This window comes from Lissotriton vulgaris, chromosome 9 (assembly GCF_964263255.1).
Source record: "Lissotriton vulgaris chromosome 9, aLisVul1.2, whole genome shotgun sequence".
Taxonomy (NCBI): domain Eukaryota; kingdom Metazoa; phylum Chordata; class Amphibia; order Caudata; family Salamandridae; genus Lissotriton; species Lissotriton vulgaris.
In genome coordinates, this window is record NC_141697.1 from 455955620 (window position 1) to 455961619 (window position 6000).

At 49.0% G+C, this 6000-nt stretch overlaps 1 protein-coding gene across 1 annotated transcript in view; it reads left to right on the forward strand.

The window, feature by feature from the left end:
- LOC147690264 (inverted formin-2-like) overlaps positions 1–6000 on the forward strand; it is a 156283-nt gene that overhangs the window by 29804 nt on the left and 120479 nt on the right. The gene's annotated exons all lie outside the window — the stretch shown is intronic.

Sequence of the window (6000 nt, forward strand, 5' to 3'; positions counted from 1 at the left end):
CCCGGATATGCGATAGGAGATTGGAAGTGGACAACCAGTAATCAACCCACGTATGTATATCATATGGAGCGGAATATTGCGTGTCCCCCCCCGCCCCCCCCTGCGTAGGATGCCTCGATCTCCATACGTCCAGCAGAACCAAGCAAGTCATCTTCACATCCAGCACTCTGGCAGAGGCCAAAGGGCGGCGATCAGGGCCATCAGATCTATCCAATACTGGCTGCCTAGTCATGTTAAAGTCGCCCCACCCCCCCAAAAAACCTGCCCCTTGCGGTGTTCCCGGATCCTAGCCACTAAGTCAGAATAAAAATCTGGATAATCGTAATTAGGTCCATAAGTATTCATGACATGAAACTCCATACCTTTACCTGTACATTTGGTGAGAGTGTACCTCCCCTCCCCATCCGTCAGAACGTGAGTAAAGGCCAGGGATGCCCTGGGGTTAACCCACGTCAGTACCCCTCTAGCATGTGAAGTGAAACCTGCAGCATGTATATTATTTGAGAAACCCCTGTAGCGTAGCGTCAGGCTGTCCGGGCGCAAATAGGTCTCTTGCAGCAACGCTTCATCCACCCCATGCCTCATGAGGTACTGTAGAACCCTCCGCACCTTGCGATGGTCATTAAGTCCTCTAACATTCCATGCCAGTAATGTGATGGAGTCTGTGGTGGTACTCGGTGTCGTCTCAGGAAAAACCTTCTGCTAGAACGTCTGCACAATATAGTCCATGTCGATCGCACCTGGCGCTTTGTGTCTACATGAAAAGGTCCAACAACCACACATACAACGTACACTCTTCCTTCTCCCGTTCCCAACAGCTCCAAAAAACCACAACACCATCCCACCCCACAGCCCCCCACCCCTGTCCCTCCTCCACCAAGTCACAAACTCCTTCTCATCCCTTCCAGTCGCACTCATTGCCCACCCACGCCTCCCCAACCCCAACTAGGCCGCAAATTTCCCTTTCCCCCAGCCAACCCACCCCAGACTCCCCCCCCCCCCCCCCCCTCAACAACCAAATACCCAAAAACATAAGGGAACAAGTCTCGCAATGCAAATTCAGTGTAATACACACAAGGGCAGAGGTAGCAGGCAATTTGAAAGGGTTTACACAGAGCGTATACACTTAGCCACCTCTCTCCCCCTGTCTCAATGTCTATAGAACGTGTGTGCAATCGTCACTTGTAGCCCACAGGGCTACACCCTCCATATGTATGTAAGAGTCTCTCAAGCATACCTTCCTTAAGCAGCAGTTCCTTCAAACATATTCCCACCCCCCCTCCATAAAGCCTGGCAGCAATGCACTTCATACAGAGTCCGTAACTTATCTGCACTGCGAGACACTACTCCTGGTCTTCCCAGGAGCTCCCGGCCGCTTCCGTCTCTCCATTCCAGGCAGGCCTATTTTCTTTTCGCCAGTCTTTAATGGCCCTTTGCAGTGCTGCAGGATCCGTGAAGATCAGAGACTTCCCTTGCGGTTAATCCTTAGTTTCGCAGGATATAGCATTGCATTATCAGTTCCCAGTTCATGCAATTGACGTTTCATCAGTGCGAATTGTCGCCTGGCCTCTTGCACCTTAGTGGGGGGATCCTTCAAATTGGAGAGGTTGTTTTTCCCTTGCCAATCATAGCGCCGCATCTGTCTCTATAGTTAAGCAATTTAGCAATCACTGGCCTCGGAGGGGCCCCCGGTTTGGGTCGCATGCCCAAGGATCGGTGGGCTCTTTCTACCACAAACATCACGGAGAAGGCCGAGTCACCCAGCAGTTTAAGGAGGCCCTCCACAAAAATCTCCATGTTCTCCGTCTGTGTGGATTCAGGCAAGCCCGTGATGCGCAGGTTGCATCGCCAAGAGCGGGCCTACAAGTCCTTCGTCTTGTCCAAGAGCGACCGCATGGCTCTGGACATCTGTTTGTCAGTATCAAGGGTGGTCTGCGCCTCATCCACCTCTGTGATCCGTCACTCCGCCATGTCCATCCTCTCCACCTGTTTATCCAATCCTTCCGCCATGCTGTCCATACGATAGGAAAGCGCGTCCATCTTAGATCCCAGCGAGGCAATGCTGCCCTGCAAGCCCTTCTCCATTGCCAGCAGTAACCCTCGGAGGTCCTGTTGCGAAGTGCCCTCAGCTAGGTCGCGTTCCCCCGCATCCCAGCTCACTGTGGCGTCCCTTGGGTCGAAGTACAGCTTAGGTTGCGATCTATCCATATGACCCATGCCTGCAGATTAGGGCGTGATCTAGTGGCGGTAAGGAGGCAGAGTACACACAGCAGCAGGGCCCCAGCAAAGGGGCGTTTCGTGAACACGTGCACCCAAATGGTCCAACTCGGCCAGGCCCGGACTCCAAGAGTGTGGGTTGGTTGCTGGAGTGAGCGCTGACAGGGAGAGGGGGTGTACGGAGACGCTACAATTGTGCTGTCGAGATTGGCCCCTCTGGAGCTGCAGGGGTGACTGGACCCGCCAAGCTCAGGGCCGGACTGGGAACCAAAAACGGCCCCGGATGCCATGATGACCTCCAGGGAGTATGATCCCTTTCAACTAAGATTGGCTTGCTTGTTCGCTGCCTGGCAATCACAATAGTGTCTAATTGACACATGGCACATGAGCCATCAATTAGTGAGGGACTATTCCTTCTTCTCGGATCTCTGCAAACTTCACATACCACTGGACATGGTCTGATATATGAGGTAGAGTACCTCATTAGAACCATATCCAACCATAATCTGGTCCTCCTTTACTTGCAATGGGAACAACCGAGGCCCAACATACTGATGTGGTGCCTAAAACCAAAGTGTTATATCCTGCCTGGTTCCTAGCTGCTCAGCCTGTGTGTTCTGAGTAAAATGTTGGTGTGATGGAGATGTATGGAACGTTTGGGTGCTGTGTGGAGAGGTGTGACAGTTGAAGATAGGCTGAGCAGCAGGCAGACTGTTCTTGGTGGGGCTGCTTTACATGGATGCCAAGCTGTAACTTATTTCTAATTAACAAGTTACAAAGATACACCTCAGATGTGTCTGGTACATGACAACACAATATTTTGAGGACCTGCTCTTCCATTCTGCAGTACACTGGCACCGCTTGTCCCCATGATAGAGTGGAATGAGTTTAAAACATTTCTTAGAGGTCGGTGCTCATCAGTTGATGGGAATGTGATGCATTCTCTTAACTGATATAGCAATGGAAGAGATTGAGTACAGGGTGCTGGGGAAGCACATACCGGGTAGGCCAGAACAGAAACCCTTAAATGCCAAGAAAACCAGGGCAAAGCACATTGAGATGTTGAGTTGCTTTGATTATAGAGCATATATGGCTCATGTGGAGCATGACAGCACCGGGTCACTGTTGGCCTGGCTTGCTAACCCAACAAAGCGATGATTGGTTATAGTAGAACTCTAACCTGCCCAGGCCATGCAGTTGTATATACAGGCTGAAATTAACCAACAGTTATGCAATTTCAATGACACCCTACACATAAGTGCCTAGGAGCAGGCAGATCAAGCAAGTTTCTGGTGCCTTTACCTCTCCCAATACCTAAACCTGATTGAGCAGAGCTACTAGGAGGAAACATAATATTGAAAGTCCAGGTCCCCATCAAAACCATGGCACTGCACAAAAAGCCTGGAACTGATGGGTTCCGAGTGGAGTTTTTTGCCACATATGTGGATGAGTTAGCCCCTAGACTGGTGGAGCTGTACAAAGTGGCTAAAGGTGCTGGCATATTGCCAAACTCCGCTAGAGATGTTCGAACAAGCTGCTGTGTCCCTGGTTGTTACAGGGTGGGCAGTGGGACCCGCCAGGGATGGCACCTTTCTTCATCACTCTTTAATTTGGCACTATATCTGCTAGCTGGGTGAGCTAGGATGGGGAAAATTACTAGGGCATAGAGATCTTGAGTCAAATCCATCACATTGCTCTGTACGCAGACAACCTCTTAATGATCTTAAAGTATACATCGACAGATCTGAGAGGTGGGTGGTAATTGTTAGAAACGTTTGGCTCCTTATCTGGACTTGAGGTTAATTGTGCAGAAGTCCCATCTCTTCCAAACAAATATAAATCAGGCTCTACCTGAGCGACTAGAATTACTGCAGTGGGAACCTAGAGGGATATTGTACCCGGTAGTCACTATATACCTTGCTTCTGCTGACATGCTCAATGAGACTATAGGGAAGGCAATCAAAGCACGTAAGAGTAAGCATGGAATTTTGGAACACTCCCTCTCTCTGTGATGGGATGGGTGGCATGAATTAAAATGGTAGCACTTCCCAGGATTTTTGTGGCACTGTCTGTGTAGATTCCCGAGCATTCTTCAAAGAACTTGACTTGTTCCTTGTTGCTTTTATCTGGGGGACTGCCCGCAGACATGTAGCCTTGATAATGTTGCAGAAACCGGTCAAGGACTGAGGGCTGACAGTCCCAGATTTACTATCTTGCAGCACAGCTCTAATGACTCGCACAGTGGGTAGCTAGCAGAAAATTGCAGGGGCCGGAGATGACGCATTACACACCTGATCTCTCCCAATTTACCAAAGAGCTGATGAGACTGTGACTGCCCCAGGGAACTGACATCACTCCAGTATTTCAGCGCAGCTGGATTAGATGCTTGCAATAAACATGAGTGCACAGACCGTATTCGCCTGACCTGCCTTTGCCCATGCTGGAGGTACTACCACATGGGAAAAATTGAAGAGGCCACACCGATTGGAAAGAAGCAGATGCCATCAGGTTGAGGGGACTTGTATCAAGAAAGGGTACTCCTTACATTTGAGAAGTTCTGATTGTCCTTTGATCTACCAAAGGGTCACTTTTTACTGTAAGGAGCAGGGACAGCCACAATATGCAGACACTGGGGGGAGGGCCTCACTGAACCATCTCACCATAGGGGTTGTCTAAATACAGCCATGGCCGTGGCACTAATAAGGCAGTTACCTGCTTATATAGAGAGATATGGGGAGACATATTTGTACCCCTCAACACCCTTTGAGCCTGATGGGAGGAAGAGCTGGGAGGATCAATAGACAGAGTGCACAGCATACCTGACATGCAAGGACGATGCAGAGATGCAGGTTACTTAGAGTATTGGGGGGAGTATTACCGGCATTGTTGCAAAAATTACAGCACAAGAAGTACCCTGCACACCAGGGCACTGTCTGTTAAGCTGGTTCCATCATACCACCAAATCCAAGACTACGAGCAGATTGCAAGACTCCTTCTTGATCCTAGCTAAAGGAGAAATCATCAGGAATTCCAAGTCGGCCAGAGTTTCTCCGGGAAGCTTGACATAGGAGGGGTTCCCTATAAATGGCTTGGGTCTGGGACCTGTTAACTTCATGGAAGAGCCGGATCCCTTGTCACTATTGTCATCCCCAGGCTAACCTCTGTAAAGGACCCTTAATGGAGGCTATTAAAGTACAGTTAAACCTGCATACCATTCCTGGTTCCATGCAGGACGAGTCTTAAGCCAGAAAACTTGAACTGCAAACAACCGAACTATTGTGGTAAAGTGGTGATTCAAATTGGGACACAGTCTGATCAATACATAAACGCATGGGTGCGGCTACAGGAGAGGGAAACATTAGATGGGGGCAGTTTTTGGTGATATTGATAGTTTCAGGATGTTGGATAGCGACATGTTGCTCATACTTTGTGTTGTGTGTGAGGACCATTTTATGTCTTATGTGCAAAACTAATAAAATCCATTCACAAATAAAAAGGTCCACTCTCGGGCAGGCCCTGGGTAGCCCATTGGGCAGGGTGCATTGTAATTGAAAGGCTGGATGTGTACTTGTAAGTTTTACATATCCTGGTAGTAAAACTCCAATATTTGTTGTTTTAAACTGAGGCCTACCTGTCCCATAGGATAATATTGGGTTGCTGTATTACATTTAATAAGAGCTACTTTTTGATTGGGAACAGATCAACATTTCATGTTGGTATTTATGACATTGTAATTAAAACCCTCTTTGGTGTGGCGCCTCTTGGGTGTGGTGCCACGGCTAG